The 27,204-nt window shown below is 42.4% G+C and overlaps 1 protein-coding gene across 5 annotated transcripts in view; it reads right to left on the bottom strand.

The window, feature by feature from the left end:
* The window catches only part of EML6 (EMAP like 6), a 397,023-nt gene that overhangs the window by 267,917 nt on the left and 101,902 nt on the right, over positions 1-27,204 (bottom strand). The gene's annotated exons all lie outside the window — the stretch shown is intronic.

The following is a 27,204-nucleotide window of genomic DNA, read 5'->3' as shown; positions in this document are numbered from 1 at the left end:
GAATCAAAACCTCAGAGGAGATGGGGAGTCAAACTATTGCTTCTACTTCTGAGGCAAGGCATTGCATGTGTTTATAGATATATATTTTAGTTACTACATCCTCTGGAAAGCTGAAATTTCCTGTACCTATATATTTTACCTTATTTTCTCTGATATTCAAGAAAAATTAGCAGCAGCCATATCAAACAGTACTTGAACTACCTCTTTTTTGTATATAGATAGAAATGTTTAAAAAATATTATTCTGGGTTTTTAGTTATGTAACTCCCATTGGGGTTACAGAGAAATTGGTTTTGAACATTGCCCTTATGCATCTCTTTAAAAGTAAATATATTATAAAGTATGTCAAGCAACATCCTTACACTCTTTGTTATTTGGATATGCTTGTTACTGCAAAATAGTATAGCCCAGACCCCGCATGATCTACTGCAAGGTAGACCTAAATTCACTGACCAAGCCTCCCCCACCACCCCTAAAAAAACCAACAAAAAAACCCCTTTGTTATTGCAGAGTTAAGGTTGCCTGGTTATATCAGTCTCTTCCAGAATATCAAATTCAAACCAACAAAACTCAAACTTAGTAAAAACCAGGAAATGAAGAGTAAGTTTCATATCAAACTTTTGAAAACTAGGAAATACAGAATTGGGAGGAGGGATGTCAGACCCCCCCACCCCAGAAGGGCAGGCAGTCCTCTCCCCAGTCTCTCCCCACTCTTTTGCCCAGATCTCAGCTGGCTCTCACAGAGAGTCCCTGGAATGGCAAACTGCAAATTCAGAGGCGGCGTCAAATAAATATAAAAACAGAGTTTACGAAATGAGACCCAAAAAATAATACAATCACTACAGTAGCCCCTGTTTTGTTTATATTGTTAAGTTAAATTTTACAATAATCTAGTATTTTAAATTTTTGTATTGGCAATGAATATTTATGTTGGAGTAGTCAGAGGAAACTAGAGATTTGAGAGCTAAGCCTGGCCATGGTTGGGGAGACGGAAGCATTGACCCCCCCACCCTCACCCCAAACTGCCAGCCTCTGGCAGGCACAAATTTCCCACACACACATACACACACGAAGCCCCATTGGCCTGACTGGAGCTGCCCCCCTAAATATAGAAGTCAAACTATGCCTATGGAGCTAAATAGGAAATATCTGGAGCTTTTGGCACCGAGGAAGGGCTGAGGTGGTTTAAGATTGTGGAATAAGCACATTAACTGGATGTCCACTAAAATGATCAGCAGTGAAATAGGAAACTATTTGAACAGTTTCATCATTTGTTTTTAGAAATTACCCATTCAGATGAATGGGACACTTACAGTGTTCTCAGAAGTATCATTTCAGGCTGACTGTAGATTCAGGAGACAACAGTGAATCAGTTTACACTGTGTTCATGTTTATTTTGCACCCATAAAAGTCACACATGGGGAAAAACACTTAGATTCTGTGGTAGGAGGTGAATTAGAAGGCTAATTATCTAGCTGGATCACATGGGCCCAAACTAGAACATCTTTCACTATGATTATTTTGTAACTAAATACATTGTTTGGAAGAGAATTACACAAATTATTTGTTGCTGTCCATTAAAAAAATCAAAAGAATAGAGAACACTTTTGAGGAATAAGAGTATTGGAGAGCGTGCTAGTTAGAGTGTTGCAGTATTCCTTTATGTGTCACCATTTTGTTTCTGTTCCAGGATACAATAAAGAAGTAGCCAGAGCCGTAATCAGGGTGGGGCAAGTGGAGTAGCTGCCCAGGGTGCAAAGCCATAGGGACAGAAAGATGGGGCCAGAGGTACCCCCAACACATACAGGCTGGGTGACCTGTTGAGGTGAGTAAGGGGTGGAGGTGGTGTTCGCTCTCTGAGCCCCGCCTGGCGTCGCCAGACCAAGCCACCTAGCATCGCCACTCTCCCCACAGAATGTTCCTCCACAACCCCTGGGGTATGCGCCTCACAGTTTGAAAACCTCTATGGGGTGGTCACCTACCCCACGCCTTATTATGAATAGTTACATGCTACCTCTGAATGGGGTGGAAAAATAACCCCCCAAAATGGTATGGGGTGCAAATATGCTTGTTCACCTTGGGCACTAAAATAGATCTGGGGGTAGCCACATTAGGACCTAACCCAGCTGAAATGAGCCTCCCCATTGCTGCTTGCTCAAAGGTTTCATAGACTGCTCTGTCTGAGGGGAAAGTAGTCCCTGTCTAGAACATATTGAATGCAACATCATTTTCCCATAGCCAGTCTCTCCCCAGGAATGCAGTGTATGTCTGAATAGTAGTTATGTGAGGCCTGGTCCACACTACGCTGTTAAACCGATTTTAACAGCATTAAATTGATTTAATGCTGCACCTGTCCACACTACACTGCTCTTTACATCGATTTAAAGGGCTCTTTAAATCGATTTCTGTACTCCTACAAAACGAAAGGAGTAACGCTAAAATCGATATTACTATATTGATTTAGGGTTAGTGTGGACGCAAATCAACATTATTGGCCTCATTTTTTTACAGTAGCTACCCACAGTGCACCGCTCCAGAAATCAACGCTAGCCTCGGGCCATGGACGCACGCCACCGAATTAATGTGCCTAGTGTGGACGCACACAATCGACTTTATAATATCTGTTTTATAAAATCAGTTTAAGCTAATTCGAATTTATCCTGTAGTGTAGACGTATCCTGATTGTAAGTAACTTTTAAAGATGTTGGCATTGAATTGCATTTATGTCAGACTGAAAGAAAAGGGAAATCTGGCAGTTAAAGGGTATGTCTACACTTTGAACTGGGGATGCAATTCTCAGTTCAAAGAAACGTACTTGCACTAAAACAGAGTGTAGCTGTGGTGGCACTAGCAGTGGGAGGAGCTAGTCATTTGGAGTATGTGTCTAGGGCAGTGGTTTTCAACCTTTTTTTATTTGCAGACACCTAAAAATTTCAAATGGAGATGTGGACCCTTTTGGAAATCTTAGACATAGTCTATGGATCAGTAGGGGTACACAGACCACAGGTTGAAAACCATTGGTCTAGGGTCTCAGGCAGGATCATATTCAGAGCATCTAGCCGCTCCCACAGCCATGGCTACACTGTTTCTAGTTCACTAGCTCAATCAGCACTAATTCAGGTATGTCTCCTTGAGCTGGAAATTATATTCCCAGCTCAAAGTGTAGACATACCCTAAAGATTCACACATGCTCCTCTAAAATATAGCAACTATAACTTGAATAAACACTCACCCAGATTCCAGGATTCACCTACACACTAACTGGGTAGCTGGGCTAGAAGTTCTCTGCTCATCTGTGTCTACCTTCACTACATCCCCTCCTAGTCATCTTTTTTCCTAAAGCATGTGTGTGTACAGACACTCCGCGACTTACGCTTGCGTTCCATTCTGGAATGCCTTGCGTAAGTTGAATTTTGCATAAGTTGGGGACGTATACCCAACAATTCAGTAAAAAAAAAAAAGCTTACAGAACTTACGGAACTTTTTCTGTAAGTGCAGATTTGTGTAAGTAGGGTTTTCATAGGGTCAGAAGGGACAATGTGATCATCTAGTCTGACCTCCTGCACAAAGCAGGCCACAGAACCCTACCCATCCACTTCTATAACAAACCCCTAACCTATGTCCGAGTTATTGAAGTCTTCAAATTGTGGTTTGAAGACCTCAAGCTGCAGAGAATCCACCAGCAAGTGACCCATGCCCCATGCTGCAGAGGAAGGCGAAAAACCTCCAGGGCCTCTGCCAATCTGCCCCAGAGGAATAGTCCTTCCCAACCCCAAATATGGCAATCAGCTAAACCCTGAGCACGTGGGCAAGACTCACCAGCCAGCACTCAGGAAAGAATTCTCTGCAGTAACTCAGATCCCATCCCATCCAACATCCCATCACCGACCAATGGGCATACTTATCTGCTGGTAATCAAAGATCAATTGCCAAAATTAAGCTATCCCATCATACCATCCCTTCCATAAACTTATCAAGTTTAGCCCTCGTCCAGACTAACCCGCGGCATCGGCGGGTTAAAATCGATTGCTCGGGGATCGATATATCGCGTCTAGTCTGGACGCGATGTATCGATCCCCGAGCGCGCTTACATCGATTCCGGAACTCCATCAACCCGAACGGAGTTCCGGAATCGACACGGAGACCCGCGGACATCGATGCAGCGCCGTCCAGACGGGTGAGTACCTCGATTTTAGAAATTCGACTTCAGCTACGTTATTCCCGTAGCTGAAGTTGCGTATCTAAAATCGATTTTAATATCTAGTCTGGACGTGGCCTTAGTTTTAAAGCCAGATATGTCTTTTGCCCCCACTACTCCCCTTGGAAGGCTGTTCCAAAACTTCACTCCTCTAATGGTTAGAAACCTTCGTCTAATTACAAGTCTAAACTTCCTAGTGTCCAGTTTATACCCATTCGTTCTTGTGTCTACATTGGTACTAAGCTTAAATAATTCCTCTCCCCCCCTAATATTAATCCCTCTGATATATTTATAAAGAATAAGCATATCCCCCCTCAGCCTTCTTTTGGCTAGACTAAACAAGCCAAGCTCTTTGAGTCTCCTTTCATATGACAAGTTTTCCATTCCTCGGATCATCCTAGTAGCCCGTCTCTGAACCTGTTCCAGTTTGAATTCATCCTTCTTAAACATGGGAGACTAGAACTGCACACAGTATTCCAGGTGAGGTCTCACCAGTGCCTTATATAACGGTACTAACACCTCCTTATCTTTGATGGAAATACCTCGCCTGATGCATCCTAAAACCGCATTAGCTTTTTTAACGGTCATATCACTTTGGCGGCTCATAGTCATCTTGTGATCAACCAATGTGTAACCTGGGGAGCGTCTGTATTATATTACAAACAGGTTAAATTCAAATGTTCATGGTTTAAGTATTAACCTTTCTTTCTAGTGATCCAAAGGATTTCTAGTATAAGAACATAAGAACAGCCATACTGGGTCAGACCAAAGCTCCATCTAGCCCCGTATCCTGTCCTCTGACAGTAGCCAATGCCAGGTGCCCCAGAGGGAATGAACAGGGAATCATCAAGTGATCTATTCCCTGTTGTTCATTCCCAGCTTCTGGCAAACAGAGGTTAGGGACACCATCCCTGCCCATCCTGGCTAATAACCATTGATGGACCTATCCTTCATGAATGTATCCAGTTCTTTTTGAACCCTGTTATAGTCCTGGCCTTCACAACATCCTCTGACAAAGAGTTCCAGGTTGACTGTATGTGGTGTGAAGAAATACTTCCTTTTGTTTGTTTTAAACCTACTGCCTATTAATTTCATTTGGTGACCCCTAGTTCTTGTGTTATGAGAAGGAGAAAAAACACTTCCTTATTTACATTCTCCACACCAGTCATGATTTTATAGACCTCAGTTATATCCCTTAGTCCTCTCTTTTCCAAGATGAAAAGTCCCAGTCTTATTAATCTCTCTTCATCCGGAAGCCGTTCCATACCCCTAATTATTTTTTTACCCTTTCTGAACCTTTTCCAGTTCCAATATATCTTTTTTTAGATGAGGCAACCACATCTGCATGCAGTATTCAAGATGTGGGTGTACCATGGATTTATATAGAGGCAATATGACATTTTCTGTCTTATTATCTATCCCTTTTTTAATTATTCCCAACAGTCTGTTCACCTTTTTGACTGCCACTGCACATCGAGTGGATGTTTTCAGAGAACTATCCACAATGACTCCAAGATCTCTTCCTTGAGTGGTAACACCTAATTTAGACCCCATCATTTTATATGTACAGTTGGCATTATGTTTTCCAACGTGCATTACTTTGCATTTATCAACATTGAATTTCATCTGCAATTTTGTTGCCCAGTCACCCAGTTTTGAGAGATGCTTTTTCCAGATCCTATATGTTGAATAGGACTGGTCCCAGTACAGATCCCTGGGGGACACCACTATTTACCTCTCTCCATTCTGAAAACTGACCATTTATTCCTATCCCTGTTTCCTATCTTTTAACCAGTTACTAATCCATGAGAGGACCTTCCCTCTTTTCCCTTGACAGCTTACTTTGTTTAAGAGCCTTTGGTGAGGGATCTTGTCAATGTCTTTCTGAAAATCTAAGTACACTATATCCACTGGTTCCCCTTTGTCCACATGCTTGTTGACCCCCTAAAAGAATTCTAGCAGATTGGTGAGGCATGATTTCCCTTTACAAAAACTATGTTGACTTTTCCCCACAAATTATGTTCATCTATGTGTCTGACAATTTAGTTTTTTACTATAGTTTCAACCAGTTTGCCCGGTACTGAAGTCAGGCTTACTGACCTGTAATTGCCGGGAACACCTCTGAGCCCTTTTTAAAAATTGGCATTACATTAGCTATCCTCCAGTCATTTGGTACAGAAGCTGATTTTAAATGATATGTTACAGACTACAGTTAATAGTTCTGCACTTTTGCATTTGAGTTTCTTCAGAACTCTTGGGTGAATCAATCTAGTCCTGGTGACTTATTACTGTATAGTTTATCAATTTGTTCCAAAACCACCTCTAATGGCATCTCAATCTGGCATAGTTCCTCAGATTTGTCACCTAAAAAGAATGGCTCAGTTTTGGGAATCTCCCTCACATCCTCAGCCATGAAGACCACTGTAAAGAATTCATTTAGTTTCTCTGCAATGGCCTTATCATCCTTGAGTTCTCCTTTAGCATCTCAGCCGTCCAGTGGCCCCACTGGTTGTTTAGCAGACTTCCTGCTTCTGATGTACTTTAAAAAATTGCTATTACTTTTTGAGTCTTTCTCTAGCTATTCTTCAAATTCTTTTTTGCCTTCCTAATTATATTTTTATACTTCATTTGCCAGAGTTCATGCTCCTTTCTATTTTTCTCACTAGAATTTAACTTCCACTTTTTAAAGGATGCCGTTTTGCTTCTTCCTGCTTCTTTTACTTTATTGTTTAGCCACAGTGGCACTTTTTTGAATGTGCACAAGTCCATGGGTCCAGATCTAATGCATCCAACGGTGCTGAGGGAGTTGGCTGATGTGATTGCAGAGCCATTGGTCATTATCTTTGAAAACTGATGACGATCGGGGAAGGTCCCGGATGATTGGAAAAAGGCAAATATAGTGCTCATCTTCAAAAAAGGGAAGAAAGAGAACCTGGGGAACTACAGACTGGTCAGCCTCACTTCAGTCCCTGGCAAAGTCATGGAGCGGGTCCTCAAGGAATCCATTTTGAAGCACTTGGAGGAGAGGAAGGTGATCAGGAACAGTCAACATGGATTCACCAAGGACAAGTCATGCCTGACCAACCTGATGAGATAACTGTCTCTTTGGATATGGGGAAAGCAGTGGATGTGATATATCTTGACTTTAGCAAAGCTTTTGATATGGTCTCCCACAGTATTCTTGCCAGCAAGTTACAAAAGTATGGATTGGATGAATGGACTATAAGGTGGACAGAAAGCTGGCTAGATCGTCAGACTCAACGCGTAGTGATCAATAGCTCCATGTCTAGTTGGCAGCCGGATCAAGCAGAGTGCCCCAAGAGTTGGTCCGGGGGCCAGTTTTGTTCAATATTTTCATTAATGATCTGGATGATGAGACGGATTGCACCCTCAGCAAGTTTGCAGATGACACTAAGCTGGAGGGAGAGGTAGATATGCTGGAGGTTAGGGATAAGGTCCAGAGTGACCTAGACAAATTGGAGGATTGGGCCAAAAGAAATTTGCTGAGGTTCAACAAAGACAAGTGCAGAGTCCTGCACTTAGGATGGAAGAATCCCATGCACTGCGACAGGTTGGGGACCAATTGGCTAAGCAGCAGTTCTCCAGAAAAGGACCTGGGGATTACAATGGATGAGAAGCTGGATATGAGTCAATAGTGTGCCCTTGTTGCCAAGAAGGCCAACAGCATATTGGGCTGCACTAACAGGAGCACTGTCCGCAGATCGAGGGAAGTGATTATTCCCTCTATTCGGCACTGGTGAGGCCACATCTGCAGCACTACATCCAGTTTTGGTCCCCCCACTGCAGAAAGGATGTGGACAAATTGGAGAGAATCCAGCAGAGGACAATGGAAATGATTAGGGGCCTGTGGCCAGGGGCGGCTCCAGGCCCCAGCACGCCAAGCACGTGCTTGGGGCAGCAAGCCACGGGGGGCGCTCTGCCGGCGCCGTGAGGGCGGCAGGCAGGCTGCCCTCAGCGGCTTGCCAGACACACCTGCGGGAGGTCCGCTGAAGCCGTGGGACCAGCAGACCCTCCGCAGGCAAGCCACAGAAGGCAGCCTGCCTGCCGTGCTTGGGGCGGCAAAATTCCTAAAGCCGCCCCTGGCTGCAGCACATAGCTTACGAAGAGAGGCTGAGGGAACTGGGCTTATTTAGTCTGTAGAAGAGAAGAGTGAGGGGGGATTTGATAGCAGCGTTCAACTATCTGAAGGGGGGTTCCAAAGAGGATGGAGTTAGGCTGATCTCAGTGGTGGCAGATGACAGAACAAGAAGCAATGGTCTCAAGTTGCAGTGGGGGAGGTCTAGATTGGATATTAGGAAACACTATTTTACTAGGAGGGTGGTGAAGCACTGGAATGGGTTACCTAGGGAGGTGGTGGAATCTCCATCCGTAGAGGTTTTTAAGGCCCGGCTTGACAAACCCTGGCTGGGATGATTTAGTTGGTGTTGGTCCTGCTTTGAGCAGGGAATTGGACTAGATGACCTCCTGAGGTCTCTTCCAACCTTAATCCTCTATGATTCTATGTCTAAGTTACTGCTCTAGGCTATGGATGTTGAAAGTGCTCCGGTAAAGTTTGTGCAGGCTCCCATTGGGGCTCATAATTGATGTTTTTGATAACAAAAGTGGATTCACTCCAATATCCATTTGGATAGTCTCTGTTTTGAGACTACCCTTTTCATCATTCTGTTATCAAGACCAATGGTTTTGGCGATTTCTAAACGTTTTTTTTCTTTCAGTGTAGAAGGCTAATGCTCTTTGCACGTCCAGGACGTGGAGTCATGCCTCTCTTTTGTCTGCAAACAGCTTTGGAAAAAATGCAGGTAAGTAAATGGGTTGGTTTAAATGAAAAGAGGAGGCCACTTTGGGAAGGAATTTGGGGTGTGGTCTTATGCTAACTTTATTTTTAAAGAAAGTTGTGTAGGGAGAGTGTGCCATTAAGGCACCTACTTCTCCAGCACATCTAGCCACCATACTGGCTATGAGGAAAGCCACCTTCATAGGTAGAGGGAGTAATGAACACATGGCCAGTGGTTCAAATGGAGTTTCCATAAGTCCACATAAGATCAGGTTGAGGTCCCACATAAGAGTTGTGGTCCTTATTTCAGGGTAAGTGTTCTTAATGCCCTTGAGGAAGCGTTTAGTTGTTGGGTGGGTGAATATGATGACCCCATCCACCTTATCATGGAAAGCCATGAGAGCTACAAGGTGTATCTTGATGGAGCTTGTAGAGAGTCTCAATTTTTTCAGTTCTAATATGTAATCTATGGCTGTCAAGCAATTAAAAAATGTATCATGATTAATTGTGCAATTAAGTCACTGTTAAACAATAATAGAATATCATTTATTTAAATACTTTTGCATATTTTCTACATTTTCAAATAGATTAATTTCAATTACAACACAGAATTCAAAGTGTACAGTGCTCACTTTATATTATTATTTTTATTACAAATATTTGTAAAAAACAAAAGAAATAGTATTTTTCAATTCACCTAATACAAGTACTGTAGTGCAATATCAACTTCATGAAAGTTGAACTTACAAATGTAGAATTATGTACAAAAAATAACTGCACTAAAAAATAAAACAATGTAAAACTTTATATTCTACAAGTCCACTCAGTCCTACTTCTTGTTCAGCCAAGTGCTCAGAGAAGTTTGTTTACATTTGCAGGCAATGATGCTGCCCACTTCTTGTTTACAATGTCATGTGAAAATAAGAACATGCGTTCACATGATACTGGTGTAGCTGGCATCACAAGATATCTATGTGCCAGATGCACTAATGATTCATATGTCCCTTCATGCTTCAACCACCATTCCAGAGGATATGTGTCCATGCCAATGATGGGTTCTGCTCAATAACGATCCAAAGTGGTGTGGACTGAAGCATGTTAATTTTCCTCATCTGAGTCAGATGCTACTGCAGAAGGTTGATTTTCTTTTCTGGTGGTTCGGGTTCTGAAGATGAGTGGTATCCTGTTTGGTGGAATGGTCCTGGTTTGGGTAAGGAGTGATGGGGTACATATATCTCCCCTTCATCCTCATCCTCATGATCACTGGAGAGAGGGGGAGCCGATCTAAATGGAGTGGTCAAGCAACTCAGTACTGATCAAGTTGGAGTGCCTTCGGTACCGAGGAGTGGAGATTCTAGTGTTGAAGAGACCAGTAGCTCTGCATGCCTAAAGAACTGGTGCAGTACTGGGAATGACAGTACCAATGTTGGCGTTGCTGCCAGTACCGAAATGTGAGTTGTAGCTGCCGGTGCCGACGGTCTTGTGCTATGTAGCATGGGTGCTGCTTGTGTAACACCGCTGGAAAAAAAGCAAACATAATTCTGGGATGTATTGGTAGGAGTGTTGTAAGCAAGATATGGGAAGTAATTCTTCCGCTCTACTCTGCTCTGATTAGGCCTCAACTGGAGTATCGTGTCCAGTTGTGTGTGCCACATTTCAGAAAGGATATGGACAAATGGGAGAGAGTCCAGAGAAGAGCAACAAAAATAATTAAAGGTCTAGAAAATATGACCTATGAGGGAAGATTGAAAAAATTGGGTTTGCTTAGTCTGGAAAAGAGAAGACTGAGCGGGAACATGATAACAGTTTTCAATATGTAAAGGTTGTTACAAGGAAGAGGAAGAAAATTTGTTTTTCTTAAACTCTGAGGATAGGACAAAAAGCAATGGGCTAAAATTGCAGCAAGGGAGGTTTAGGTTGGACATTAAGAAAAACTTCCTGTCAGGGTGGTTATGCACTGGAATAAATTGCCTAGGGAGGTTGTAGAATCTCCATCACTGGAGATTTTTAAGAGCAAGTTAGGCAAACACCTAACAGGAATGGTCTAGATAATTAGTCCTGCCATGAGTGCAGGAGACTGGACTAGATGACCTCTCAAGGTCCCTTCCAGTTCTATGATTCTATGAGTGCTGAGTGTCCCTTCTGCTTCATGGGTACAGAGGCAGAGGATTTCACATTGCCCTTTGAGCCTTCGGCAGAGCTAGCCTGCTTAGGGTCTTTTGCTCTCTGGATACGTGCAGTACGAGACAGTCCCAGTGTCTCAGAGTACAACGTACCAGGTGCCAATGATACTAGTGTGGTCTTGGCAGCAGGGGAGCGCTTCTTCTTAGCTGCTTCCTGCAGAGGTGAAATCTCAGCCCATTTTTTGTAGCCTTCTTGGGCAAAGGCCCTTTAGTGGGAGCTATTGCGACAGAACCTTTGTGAGGGTATGTCTACACTACAGGATTATTCCGATTTTACATAAACCGGTTTTGTAAAACAGATTGTATAAAGTCGAGTGCACGCGGCCACACAAAGCACAATAATTCGGTGGTGTTCGTCCATGTACCGAGGCTAGCATCGATTTCTGGAGCATTGCACTGTGGGTAGCTATCCTGTAGCTATCCCATAGTTCCTGCAGTCACCCCCGCCCATTGGAATTCTGGGTTGAGATCCCAATGCATGATGGTGCAAAAACAGTGTCGCAGGTGATTCTGGGTAAATGTCGTCACTCATTCCTTCTTCCATGAAAGCAATGGCAGACAATTGTTTTGCGCCCTTTTTCCCTGGATTGCCCTGGCAGACGCCATAGCATGGCAAACATGGAGCCCGTTTTGCCTTTTGTCACTGTCACCGTATGTGTACTGGATGCCGTTGACAGAGGCAGTACTGCAGCGCTACACAGCAGCATTCATTTGCCTTTGCAAGGTAGAAAAGACGGTTACCAGTCATTCTGTACCGTCTGCTGTGCCCTTGTAAATTGGCGATGAGATGACGGTTATCAGTCGTTCTGTACTGTCTGCTGCTGTCATGGGTGCTCCTGGCTGACCTTCACTGAGGTCGGCCAGGGGCACAAGGACAAAAATGGGAATGGCCCCCCAGGTCATTCCCTCCTTTATGTTGTATCTAAAAATAGAGTCAGTCCTGCCTAGAATATGGGGCAAGTGTACTAGAGAACCAGTGTATCAGAGAACCAGAGAGCACAACCGCTCTGTGTCAGATCCCACAGAAATGATGAGCTGCATGCCATTCTAGGGGGTGCCTCTGCAACAACCCCACCTGTTGCTTCCCTCCTCCCCCAATACTTCTGGGCTACCGTTGCAGGGTCCCCCCATTTGTGTGATGAAGTAATAAAGTATGCAGGAATAAGAAACACTGACTTTTTAGTGAGATAAAATGAGGGAGAGGCAGCCTCCAGCTGCTACGATAGTCCAGGCAGGACATTAAATGGTGGGAGTGAGAGGAGCCCAGCATCCCGCTGCTATGATAGTCCAGGTAGTACAGAATCTTTCCTTTAGACATGAAAGGGGGGGGGCTGATGGAGTTCAGCTCCCAGTTGCTATGATGAGGACGGTTATCAGCCGTTCTGTACCATCTGCCGGGAATAACCGGGAGTCATTCCTATTTTTACCCTGAGGCCAGCACTCACGGGATGATGACAAGGACGGCTACCAGTCCTACTGCACTGTACCGTCTGCCACCAGGGAAGGGAGGGGAGAGGATGCTGCTGTTCAGTGCCCCAGCACCATGTCTACCAGCAGCATGCAGTAGACATACGGTGACATTGAAAAAAGTCAAGAAACGATTTTTTTCCTTTTATTTCACGGGGGGGGGAAGGGGGAGTAAATTGATGAGATATACCCTGAACCACTCTGGACAATGTGTTTGACCCTACAGGCACTGGGAGCTCAGCCAAGAATGCAAATGCTTTTCGGAGACTGCGGGGACTGTGGGATAGCTGGAGTCCTCAGTTCCCCCTCCCTTCCTCCATGAGCATCCATTTGACTCTTTGGCTTTCCGTTACACTTGTCACACAGCACTGTGCTGTGGACTCTGTATCATAGCCTGGAGATTTTTTTCAAATGCTTTGGCATTTCGTCTTCTGTAACGGAGCTCTGATAGAACAGATTTGTCTCCCCATACAGCGATCAGATCCAGAATCTCCCATACAGTCCATGCTGGAGCTCTTTTTGGATTTGGGACTGCATCACCACCTGTGCTGATCAGAGCTCCACGCTGGGCAAACAGGAAATGCAATTCAAAAGTTTGCGGGGCTTTTCCTGTCTCCCTGGCCAGTGCATCCGAGTTCAGATTGCTTTCCAGAGCGGTCACAGTGGTGCATTGTGGGATACCGCCCGGAGGCCAATACTGTCGATTTGCGGCCACACTAATCCTAATCCGATATGGTAATACCAATTTCAGCACTACTCCTCTCATCAGGGAGGAGTACAGAAACCAGTTTAAAGAGCCCTTTATATCGATATAAAGGGCCTCATTGTGTGGACGGGTGCAGCCTTAAATCGGTTTAACACTGCAAAAATTGGTATAAACGCGTAGTGTAGACCAGGCCTCAGAGGTGACTGTTGGCCAGGACGGGTCCTTGACTTGGGGTCTGAGGCTGGTCACAGAGATTTTTCCATCATAGAAGCTTAAATTGGAGATCCCTCGCTTTCCTTGTTCTGGCCTTTAGATTATGGCAATGCGAGCACTTCTGTGGGATATCTGTCTCGCCAAGACAGCAGACACAGTGTGTGCATCCATCAGAAACAGGGATTGACAGCCTGCATGTCAGGCACCATTTGAATTCAGAAAGCTGGGCATACCGGATAGTTTTCTGTCCCAAAATGAGAGGTGGGGTGGACAGTAAAACTCTAGACAAACTGAAACTTATTTTTCTAATAAGGGATATAAAGATAGAAAAAAAATTATGTGGTTTTTTTTTTAAACAAAATAAGATAAGATAAGTAGGAAGGGTAAGAATAACTACTCATATAAATACCACCTTATACCGGAAACCTACTGACGGCCATATTTATCTATATGCCTCCAGCTTCCATCCACGACGCACCACACGATCCATTGTCTACAGCCAAGCTCTGCTCCAATCCCTCAGACAGAGACAAGAACCTACAAGATCTCTATCAAGCATTCTTAAAACTACAATACCCACCTGCTGAAGTGAAAAAACAGATTGACAGAGCCAGACAAATACCCACAAGTCACCTCCTACAAGACAGGCCCAACAAAGAAAATAACAGAACACCACTAGCTGTCATCTTCAGCCCCCAACTAAAACCTCTCCAGCGCATCATCAAAGATCTACAACCTATCCTGAAAGATGATCCCTCAACTCTCACAGATCTTGGGAGACAGACCTGTCCTCGCTTACAGACAATCCCCCAACCTGAAGCAAATACTCACCAGCAACCACACACCACTGAACAAAAACACTGACCCAGGAAGCTATCCTTGCAACAAAGCCCGATGCCAACTCTGTCCACATATCTATTCAAATGACATCATCATAGGTCCTAATCACATCAGCCATGCCATCAGGGGCTCATTCACCTGCACATCTACCAATGTGATATATGCCATCATGTGTCAGCAATGCCCCGCTGCCATGTACATTGGCCAAACCAGACAGTCTCTACTTAAAAGAATAAATGGACACAAGTCTGACATCAGGAATCATAACATTCAAAAACCAGTAGAGAACATTTTAACCTGTCTGGTCACTCAATAACAGACCTGAGGGTGGCAATTTTGCAACAGAAAAGCTTCAAAAACAGACTCCAACGAGAAACTGCTGAACTTGAATTGATATGTAAATTAGATACAATCAGCTTAGGCTTGAATAGAGACTGAGAATGGCTCAGCCATTACAAACATTGAATCTATCTCTTCATGTAAGTATTCTCACACTTCTTATCAAACTGTCTGTACTGGGCTATCTTGATTATCACTTCAAAAGTTTTTTCTCTTACTTAATTGGCTTCTTAGAGTTGGTAAGACAACTCCCACCTTTTCATGCTCTCTGTATGTGTGTATATATCTCCTCACTATATGTTCCATTCTATGCATCCGAAGAAGTGGGCTGTAGCCCACGAAAGCTTATGCTCAAATAAATTTGTTAGCCTCTAAGGTGCCACAAATAAGAATCTTATACTAAATGTAGATAAGAGGAGCTGCTAAGTGCTCTGACTCAAACCAAAGGCAGTAGAGAAGGAACTGAGGGATGGTTGGTTGCACAGTGCTATGTAAACCACCTGGAGGCAGCGCGAGACAGCGACAGTGAATGTGTGACCCAACCAGGCACTACTACTAAAAATCTTCAAATACAAGCACAGGGCACATGGACACCTAAAGTGGAGCACCCACAGGGATGCTCCTCGAAGAAGAATTTTTTCTTATGATTTTAGACACAATATCTAGCTACAGCCTATAACTGGAATTTAAATTCTATGTATTTCAAATATTGTTGATCTTATTTTAAAATCTTGAGCAAACATTTTCAAAAATAACCTAAAGTTTTAGACTCTTAAATAAGTAGCCTGATATTTCCAATGTTCTGATAATCCAACATCTCCCATTGGGAACTGGTAGGTGATGTACAACTTGAAAATCTAGACAGAAATATTATTTAAGTACTTTGGGCCCTGGTGCTACATAAAGTTACGAACATGCTTAACTTTAAGCACATAAGCAGTGTTACTGACATCAATGGTATTACTTTCATGATTAAAGTTAACTTGTGTTTAAGACTTTGCAGAATCAGTGTGACAGATTTATGTTACCAATCTGCCTGGGGCGTCAGGCCTTCGCCATCTCATCAGGACCTAAATATGGATTTAGAACCCTAAAGTTAAAGCTCCAATTGAAAAAAAAAGTTATTTTTTCTGAGGACAAAGATCTCTACAAGTTCAGTTCAACTTCCCATATTTGGCTGGGGGCAGGAAACAAGAGTTGTCCATGTTGTCCCTATTTTATCTGAGAAAAATAAAATTAAGTTAGAATATTTGTTCAAGACTAGGAGAGTAAAGAGAGGCCATAGTAAAGATTTACCAAACAAGATAATCAGTCTTGTTGCTAGTGGTAGTGCAATTTGGTCATAACTTTATAAGGGCCTGAAGTGGATCACCAAGTCAAACACCTCCTTAGAGAAGTTTGGGTTCAAAATCTAAACATTTTCACTCAAGCTCTTGCTCGTTCCGGTCTTGACAGTGACATTTTAAAATGTGTACGAATTACTACACAAAACCAGAAAAACTACTTTAGAGACAGGAAATGATTATTTGCCTTCCCTTAAACTGCAAGAATTATTTTAGAAAGAAAAGATATTTTTGGAGATGGATATTGCTGCAAAAGAAATTGTGTTGGGAGAGTACGTGGCAAGGCCACCAGACCAAATGGATTCACTAATGAGTTTTATAAAAATATTTCATTGGGCTCTACTGGAACACATGATTGGCACATATAATTATTCTACTTTAACAGGGATCCTGCTGTGGATGCTAAAATAATGAGCATTGCTATTTTAAAAAAAGAAAAAGGCATAGTCCCAAAAGTCTGTGCTTCATTATATATCATTTTAATTAATAAATTTTTGGTCAAGGCCTTGCCTGTGCATCAGTTACCATATAAATCATATCCCCCACAACCAGACTGTAAAGAACTGTAACTGGGTGGAAAAGGTATACAGCAACAGGTTAATAACTGTACAGAATGCATTTATTCTTATTGTCTGAAACAATTCTATCAGTACCAATGGATGTTTAGTGCAGCACAATATTTATCATTAGCACAACATTTGTAGCATTCCCAGGGCTTCAGATAGGAAATACTGTAAACCCCCCCCATAAATGTAATATCAGTATTAAATATCCAACTTTTAAATGGAGCAACTGTATCTGTTTCTAAGTACAGAACTAGTGAACAACTCTCAGTTTTAGAAACATTAATTAAAAACAACAGAATCTAAATAATTTAATATTTTATATATTTGAGAGAAAGTCAATAAGTTTGCCTTATGAATTCCACAAATAAGGAAGAAACAATAATCCTTAGGCAAAATTATAGTGCATTAAAGTTATCTTTTAATTATCTTTCTCTATCTAGTCCCACTGTAATTTTTTACACTAACAAAAATTGCCACATGCCTACAATTGAATTTTGTTTAAAAAGACATCCAAAGAAAACAGAAAAAGAAATTATCTTACGGAGTTATGAGATATCTCTCACTCTAAATTAGACATAGGTCAGTAACAGACCCTTTTATCCCACTCTCACTCCTAACAAAAACTACTTCCACACCAGCACTCCTTCAATCCATACGCATTTAAATTCACTGATCAATTAAAAAAAAAACTTTGACAGGCAGATTGAAAATTAAATGTGGTCATGTTGCTACAGATTTCTGCAAAGGTGCACTATTCATAACTAATACAATGAAAGAAACTCATCCAACATTGCCAGAAAACAACACAGCCTGGGATTCTTCTGATGTATTATGTTAATAGATATTAAAACCACACAATTCTTTTTATTTGTTATACACAAACAGGATTTTGGCTAAACTAAAGTATGATGTATCTATACAATGTAATCCTCTGAACCTATCAAAATCATGTGCTTTGTTTTGTATTGAACTAGTGTGTGATCAAATGAAGTAATGTGTATAATCTTTTAATTCCATTAATCTAATCCAGAGGTCCAGGGTTGGACTCCTGGACAGGGCCGCCCAGAGGATTCAGGGGGCCTGGGGCAAAGCAATTTCAGGGGCCCCTTCCATAAAAAAAAGTTGCAATACTATAGAATACTATATTCTCGTGGGGGCCTCTGCGGGGCCTGAGGCAAATTGCCCCACTTGCCCCCCCAGGGCAACTCTGGGAAAAATAAACATTTAAAAACCTTCCACATCTCAGCACAAACTCAGTTTTGAGAAAACTTCTTTTCAAGTTACCTTTACAAGGTATCATTGGTTCTCAGCATCAGGTAGTGCTAAAAGGCACTAAAGCTCATTAAAAGAGTTGGACAAATATTTTGTCAAAACTTTTTTTGGATCAAAAACTAGGGGTTTTTAAAAAGCAGAAAAAAGTCATGGACAGTGTCTGCTTTTCTTCAAAATTTGTTGTGGTTTTTTTAATTGAAAAGATGAAATTAGTCTGCCAAAACCTGAACATGGTTTGCCGTTTCAGAAGTGTGTGGCCAAATATTTGCTGCTTGCTGTGTTTGTTTAAAGAAACAATAAAAAAATTCTGCTTAAAAAAAAATCCAAAACTTTTGAACCACCTCAGCTTGTGACCAAACACCTGAGCCCATCTGCTCAGAGATTTTTCCAGGTTTCTGACACTCTGCTTGACTCCTATCTGTCTCCATAACTTTGGGTTCATTTAGCTTAGAACATAAGAACATAAGAATAGCCATACTGGGTCAGACCAAAGTTCCATCCAGCCCAGCATCCTGTCTACCGACAATGGCCAATGCCAAGTGCCCCAGAGGGAGTGAACCTAACAGGTAATGATCAAGTGATCTCTCTCCTGCCATCCATCTCCACCCTCTGACAAACAGAGGCTAGGGACACCATTCCTTACCCATCCTGACTAATAGCCATTAATGGACTTAACTTCCATGAATGTATCTGTTTTCTAGAGACTGGTTCCATGTGGTCCCTCACAAACTGGAGACGGTTACTGTGGGTTTGTCTTTAGTATAGCTTATGTACAATTTGGCAGTGGGTATGCCGAAGGCGCGTTACTGGCGGACCTCCTGCAGGCATGCCGCCAAAAGCCACCTGACTGCTGTGCTTGGGGCGGCAAAATACATAGAGCAGCCCCTGCTCCCCATGATGTGTTGGCCTGCGCAGCAGTCTGGAAGCTGACCTTGTCTGTAAAGACCAAGGCAAAAAAAGCATTGAGTACTTCGGCTTTTTCCACATCATCTGTCACTATGTTGCCTACACTATACTATGTTGCCTACATTACAAACACTGTATGTAAATCAACATACATTTGATCAGTGGCAGAGCCAGGAACAGTGCTGGCTACAAGCAGGGGTGCTGGAACAATTTTTATAGTGGGGGTGATGGAAACCATGCATTTAATATTTGATGTACATGCATACGACGAAGTGGGTATTCACCCACGAAAGCTCATGCTCCGAAATGTCTGTTAGTCTATAAGGTGCCACAGGACTCTTTGCTGCTTTTATTTGATATTTGTTATTACTACTACTAGCCAGGGGGTGCAGAAGCACCCACAGGACCACTGGCTACAAGTCACTCACTCAAATCATTAGTCAAATTTCTCCACAGGATACTGTGCAAGAAATACACACACCCACAACTATTAGAAATTTCCACTCCCCACAAGTATTAGCAATTCCTATAATTATTATTTCAGTGCAACCAGGAAAGAACAGCCAACAGCAGCTACAGCAAACAAAAACACTAACAACTGGAATAGTTACTCATTATAAGCCATTCATTTCTTTTTAATAATTGCAGAAATGGATCAAAAGGAAAGAAATTGAATGGACAATACTGTAGTGCAATTTAGTGGGGTTAATAAATATTTAGTTACATATTATATATTTCTAGACTGCAATGAAAAATGCTCTTTATCTTTTTAGGGCTTACGAACAATATTTCCAAACCTATGCTGCTGCTGCTGCTACTGCTGCTGCTGCTGTTGAAAAATTACAAATTAGATTTCAAAACACACTTCATATGGAAAATATGTTCAACAGAAGCGAAGTAAAGGTCTTTGTATGCCAAAAGCACTATTTATGAATATAATGCTGGAAGGACATTGATTTTCATCTTGTTTTTATATTTCCAACACAATAGCTCCACATCATAGCATACATCTTCATTACAAGAACTGTATTTCATTCATTGACTTCACAGAATAACGGTTACCTCCTAAGAGCAGCACAGATATCTTGGCCTTGTAACATCAGTTACAGAGATGACTATTGAGACCTACCATATATAATTTCTTACTTAAAAATGTCTCCCTTCAGAATCACTACAATCTACTTATATGGGATTAATACCCTGGCCTATAGAGACTGGCTTTTATAATAGACAATCACATTTTAAAGTTATCATCATACACTGCCGAACATCTTACCTAATGGAAAAATTTCATAGTCAAAGAAATAAAAATCGAAATAAGTAATAAGGAAAACAGGAAATCCCTTCCCAACCTGAATTTTGTAATGCACATTGGAAAATACAATTCCAACTATACATATAAAATGATGGGGTCTAAATTAGCTGTTACCCCTCAAGAAAGAGATCTTGGAGTCATGTTGGATAGTTCTCTGAAAACATCCACTCAATATGCAGAGGCAGTCAAAAAAGCTAACAGAATGTTGGGAATCATTACGAAAGGCATAGCTAATAAGACAGAAAATATCATATTGCCTCTATATAAATTCATGGTATGCCCACATCTATAGTCACCAACTCCATGGGTGCTCCAGGGCTGGAGCACCCACGGGGAAAAATTGGTGGGTGCACAGCACTCACTGGCAGCTCCCCGCCCCACCCCCTCACCCCAGCTCACCTCTGCCTCTGCTCCGCCTCCTCCCCTGAGTGGGCCGCCGCTTCCTGCTTCTCCCCTCTCCCTCCCAGTGCTTGCACCACGAAACAGCTGTTTCATGCTTTAAGCCTGGGAGGGAAGGGGGAGGAGGGAGGAGGAAGAATGCAGCGGGCTTGGGGAAGCGGCGGGGCCAGAGCAGGGATTTGGGGAGGGATCCAATAGAGGCAGGGAGGGGGTGGAGTCAGGGCACGGCCAGGGGCAGGGCCGAGGGCAGGGGGGCGCGAGCACCCACTGGCGCCAACAAAAGTTGGAGCCTGTGCCCACATCTTGAATACTGCATGAAGATCTGGTCGCCCCATCTCAAAAAAGATAGATTGGAATTGGAAAAGGTACAGAAAAGAGCAACAAAAATAATTAGGGGTATGGAACAGTTTCCATATGAGGAGAGATTAATAAGAGTGGGACTCTTCAGCTTGGAAAAGAGATGACTAAGGGGGGATATGATAGAGGTCTATAAAATCATGACTGGTATGAAGAAAGTAAATAGGAAAGTATTATATACTTCTTTTCATAACAAAAGAACTAGGGGTCCTCAAATGAAATTAATAGGCAGCAGCTTTAAAACAAATAAAACCAAGTATTTTTTCACACAATGCACAGTCAACCTGTGGAAGTCTTTGTCAGAGGATTTTGTGAAGGCCAAGACTATAAATAGATAAATTCATGGATGATAGGTCCACCAATGGATATTAGCAAGGATGTGCACAAATGGTGTCCCTAGCCTTCATTTGCAAGAGGCTGGGAATCAACAATAAGAGATGGATCACTTGATGATTACCTGTTCTGTTCATTCCCTCTGAAGTACCTAGCATTGGCCACTGTCGGAAGACAGGATAATGGGCTAGATGGACCTTTACTCTGACCAAGTATGGCCATTCTTATGTTCTTATGAGAGTCATAAAGTATTGGATGAGAACAGTGAGCTGGGTGAAAAATTTTCCAATGGAAAAAATTTCCATCGAAAAATACAGATTAGAAAAAATTAAAATATGTCACAAGAACATATCAATTTCATTGAAATTTTTTAAGGTCCAAGTGCTTAATTTCAATGTTATCATTTTTCCTAGTATATATTAATTATACATGATAGTTGAACAAAGCACTTGGACCTTATCAAAACAGAGCAGTTTGATACTTCTAAATGCATTTTTTTCACAAATTTCATTTGATGAGAAATTCCAACACTTTAAAATTTCCAGGTTCCAACCAACTGTAGAACAGAACTTCTGAATCTTTACAGGCAACTGTAACTATTTACCAGACTCAGGGCTTAAGGATTCTTCAAGGAACATTGATTTTCCTCCAGAAGCTCCACTCCCTACTGAGAATTTTCTTTGTCATCAGCAGAGGCATGACCAGTAGAAGAACTAGGGAAGGTTCCTTGGAAGCAGCACCTGCTCCTTTCTGCATCTTGAGCTCCCACCAGTGAGCTCCCCTTCTGTTATTTTCCCTTTATTCTCAACTCCCTTCTGGCAGCAGATCAAACAGTGACCTCTGTATTCCTCCCCTCTCTCCTGGCACTATTTACAGAGAGATACTATACCCCTTTACCACAGGGAAATAGTAAATATAGCAAAGAGGGAGAAGGGTGAAAAGGGCCCATTTTACTCCTACTACCAGCAGATCAAAAAGAAGCCATGAGGAGAGATGCTCATTGGTGGTTCCCAAGGCTTGCTGTCTCATTTCTGAGAGTGCAGGATTTTCCTCCCGCATTACCAGATCACTCGTTTTGCCTTTGTCTTTTATGACCAGTTTCTTCCTCCTCGCCACATATTTTTCCTATTTCTGGGGTAATGGAGGGAATAGGTGCTTCTCCCTATTGCCTCTCCCCTGAAGTTGCTCTTCTGCGTTGTATTTGCTGGCAGGTGTGTCTGCTGAGCCCTTCAGCCCTTGTTGATTATATTAATAGCAAGTTTCCATGAAAGAGCAAATGGAGGGAAAAGGAGGTGGGGCCTCAAAACAAAAATAAAAATGACTTTGTTTTACTTTAAAGATCAAGATTTGTCATTTATTTACTTTGACCATCATTTTTAAAAGTGTGAGGAACAGCCAAAATAACACACTCACTCCTGACAAACTGAGAATGTACTGTGCTCAATTGCTCAACAATCCCTTGCAGAGGACATCCAGTCACGTAACAGTGGCAAAAACTTGACATGTAGAACCCATATTGGTATACTAATCCATTTGATTAGAGAATATGCTATCACAATATAAAAGCTAAATAGAAGATAAGGAAATAGATGGGACTATGAGTTCATACTCATAACTAGAGAGATGGGGAAGGAGAACATGCAAGATATTGTAACAAATCTGTGGCCATCACACACACCATGACCACTGAAATTCACAGTCACAGTGGGGACAGAATTCCAATCCTTTATTCTGCAAAAGCACATACCTCTGTCACAAGAGCTAAAGGAGAATTTTTGTGGTCTGTTACTGTAGCAGTATATGATCTATGACATATAATTTTTTTTATTTAAACATGTCTATTTTGCCTAAAGGCCAATCAAGAGTGCACACAGAGACTAGTAGATGGCCCCTGCCCTGAAGAGCATACAATCTAAATAGACAAGACAGACACAGGGTGGAAAAAGGGGTATAAATACAAGCAGAGTGAACAATGGGATGGTGGCAAACACCATATTAATTTCATGATTTTTTGGGGAGGAGGGAGGAGTAGGTTTAGTTAGGAGTAGATAAACTAAATGGAAAGAAAAGGGAAGGGAAGGGGTAACAGGGACAGGGCAAGGGACACAAGGGTAAGAGGAACAGACATGGAGAGAAACTGAGATGAAAAAAACGAAGGAGAGGGAATATTGGAGAAAACAGCCAACCAGCACAAGGCAGAGTCCAGTCAAAACTGTAGAAAGTTCTCCAAATGTCAGAAGGATCAAAGGTTCTGTATTTGGCTGCTTCTACTGCTGGAGGTGATTCCATCATGCAGTGGTCAATGATACACAGACATTTTGTTAAGTCTTTAGAGATTTTCCAAGTGAGTAGATCACATCCAGGGGCGGCTCTAGCCATTTCGCCGCCCCAAGCATGGCGGCACGCCGCGGGGCGCACTCTGCTGGTTGCCGGTCCTGCGGCTCCAGTGGATCTCCCGCAGGCGTGCCTGCGGATGCTCCACCGCAGCCGCGGGACCAGCGGACCCTCCGTAGGCATGCCTGCGGGAGGTCCACCGGAGCTGCCTGCCACCCTCCCGGCGACCGGCAGAGCACCCCCTGCGGCATGCCACCCCAAGCACGCGCTTGGCGTGCTGGGGCCTGGAGCCGCCCCTGATCATATCTATAAGCCACAGTGCACATTATTTGATCATGGTGACCAACAGCAGAAAGGAAAACACCGGTTTATGAAATAACACATTCATTTACTTGGAGCCAAATCCTTTTTTCCTCACTTACAATAGCCCCACTGACTTCAATAAAAGGTGAAAAAAGAAGGGACTTCAATGGGACTACTTGGTGTGAGTAAGATGAACAAGAATCAGCTCTTGGTAAATAACTGTGTGCTACTATTGTCTGAAGCCCTCTTCAATGCCCTCTTATGAAGGAACAAATCCACTGAAGCTAGAAAATAAACATAAAGATCTATTTTACAATATAAACTAATTCTGAGTTTACTAACATTTTTATACAAAGTGGTGTGTGAAAACCAATACTGAGTTCCTATAGAGATGAAAATACTGTTTGAGGGCAGGAAAATTATTTGTTCTGAGTGTTGCTCATGTCTTTGGAGAATTTGAATGATGTCCCCACTATGGATATGTCTGATGCCAGCTGTTCCAGAAGCTCTACTGGTGAATCATAGAAGCATTCGAGAAGCTATAAGGGATACAAACTGTTGCCTTATTTTCTTATCACAATACACTAAAAATGAAAATCAGTAATAAATAGAACACATTCGTATTTTTAAAATATCTTTACATTAGTGTTAGTATAAATTATTACTATAGAAAACTCACTATTAGCTATTTAAAATGCCTTTTTGCATCTTTCATAACAATAATTACAACTTTATAAAAGAGCTCCAAAAATTCAACATCATAGAAAGGAATATTGAAATATTCCTTTAATTATTTTAGACAATTTTAGGATAACATTTAGCCCAAAATTTTCGGTACAATTCAATCTTTATTAAGAATCTTGACAGAACAGACCCATAGGGATGCATTACAATCTACCAAAGAGGGGAATTGGCAGTAACAGTGCAGGGTTACATGAGAGGAAACAAAAACTAGACCAGAATTGAAGGGCTAAATAGATATTGATCACATAATTCAAATTACTCAACCAAGTAGAACGGGGCAAGTAACAAGAAAAAAGAAAAGAATACTTCAGAATTTAAGTATCGGGGGTAGCAATGTTAGTCTGTATCCACAATAACAACTCCTTGGTTTTTTAGAATTTAATGTTTTGAGAAAAAGGTTCTACAATTTTCATTTCTGCCAGTTGTGAGTTACACTCACGAGTGCTGTATATAGAACGGTTTTGGCACATTTAAACAGTGATACTGAACAATCTGATTCCTGATCGCACATGAATTTCAGTAGCACAAAGATCACAATTCTGATGAGAGAGATTTTTAGCATCTCTTTCTGAAACTCTGAGCTTCAGCATGTGAAATGTAGTCTCAAAAAACTGTAACCCAGCTGCACTTACAAATATTCTATATGACCACATAAAGTCAGGCAAAACAGATTAACCATGTTCTCATGAAAGGTCCTGATGAGTATGAAGTGGTCAGCCGAAGCTATGCAGTACTTCTTTTCCAGCTTGGAGTGCAGCTGCAGATCAAGGAAATCTATTGCACACCAATAGCCGAAGTGTACCATTCTCTACTGCATAATTCTCAGTGTGAAACCAACATACATCAGCTTCTCCTTTCAACTTTCACCTGCAAACATAGACCCCGCGTTTCTATCCTAATATGATTCTTGTTGCGTTAACAGCAAAGCTCCCCAGCCTCCTGTGAACATTCAAAAATAATCACAGGAACCACATTAAGATGAAAATGCTAGTTCTGTATAAATAAGACAGCAGAAGAATGAAGTACGGAGAGGTGAGTAGCAGAGATGGATGGTATGTTAAATGTTAGGAGTCCCTTTCATGAAAGAGACAAAGATGGAATGGAAAGGGGGAAGTCCATGAGCACATCTGAGGGAAGACAGATGAAGAGACATTACTAGCTGGAAGATACATTGGATTATTTTAGAGTTGTGCACAGGTGTGTAGACAGTCTGTAACAATCCAGAGGGAAGTTCCAGAATTTTTTTCAACAGTGAACCATAAAACTTAAATAGCTCCTTATGTAGACAAAGAGTAGCAAGCTGCCAAAATTATAACTTGGAAGAGGGAGGGATGAGGTACTTCTCTGGTGCTTCAAGGCTTCACAGAAGGGAGAAGGGAGCAGAAGGAGACTCCACCGATTGGAAGGCATGAGATGCACTGTCCTAGGGATCCGGGTTCCACGACCACTGCTCCCAAGAGAAGGAGGAGGGTGGTGGTGGTTGGGGACTCCCTCCTCAGGGGGACTGAGTCATCTATCTGCCGCCCTGACTGAGAAAACAGAGAGGTCTGCTGCTTGCCAGGAGCTAGGATTCACGAAGTGACAGAGAGACTGCTGAGACTCATCAAGCTCTCGGATCGCTACTCCTTCCTGCTTCTCCATGTGGGCATCAATGATACTGCGAAGAATGACCTTGAGCGGATCACTGCAGACTATGTGGCTTTGGGAAGAAAGATAAAGGAGTTTGAGGTGCAAGTGGTGTTCTCGTCCATCCTCCCTGTGCAGGGAAAAGGCCTGGGTAGGGATCGTCAAATTGTGGAAGTCAACAAATGGCTACGCAGGTGGTGTCGGAGAGAAGGCTTGGGATTCTTCGACCATGGGATGGTGTTCCAAGAAGGAGTGCTAGGCAGAGACGGGTTCCACCTAACGAAGAGAGGGACGAGCATCTTTGCAAGCAGGTGGCTAACCTAGTGAGGAGGGCTTTAAACTAGGTTCACCGGGGGAAGGAGACCAAAACCCTGAGGTAAGTGGGGAAATGGGATACCGGGAGGAAGCACAAGCAGGAGGGTGCAAGAAGTGAGGACTCTTGTCTCAGACTGAGAAAGCGGGACAATCAGCGAGTTATCTTAAGTGCCTATACACAAATGCAAGGAGCATGAGAAACAAGCAGGGAGAACTGGAAGTCCTGGCACAGTCAAGGAACTCTGATGTGATTGGAATAACAGAGACTTGGTGGGATAACTCACATGACTGGAGTACTGTCATGGATGGATATAATATGTCTAGGAAGGACAGGCAGGGCAGAAAATGTGGGGAGTTGCATTGTATGTAAGAGAGCAGTATGACTGCTCAGAGCTCCGGTATGAAACTGCAGAAAAACCTGAGAGTCTCTGGATTAAATGTAGAAGTGTGAGCAACAAGGGTGATGTCGTGGTGGGAGTCTGCTATAGACCACCAGACCAGGGGGATAAGGTGAACAAGGATTTCTTCTGGCAACTAGCAGAAGTTACTAGATCGCAGGCCCTGGTTCTCATAGGAGACTTTAATCACCCTGATATCTACTGGGAGAGCAATACAGCGGTGCATAGACAATCCAGGAAGTTTTTGGAAAGT

Source organism: Gopherus evgoodei, chromosome 3 (genome assembly GCF_007399415.2).
Source record: "Gopherus evgoodei ecotype Sinaloan lineage chromosome 3, rGopEvg1_v1.p, whole genome shotgun sequence".
Classification (NCBI taxonomy): Eukaryota; Metazoa; Chordata; order Testudines; family Testudinidae; genus Gopherus; species Gopherus evgoodei.
This window is presented reverse-complemented; position numbering and strand designations above follow the sequence as displayed.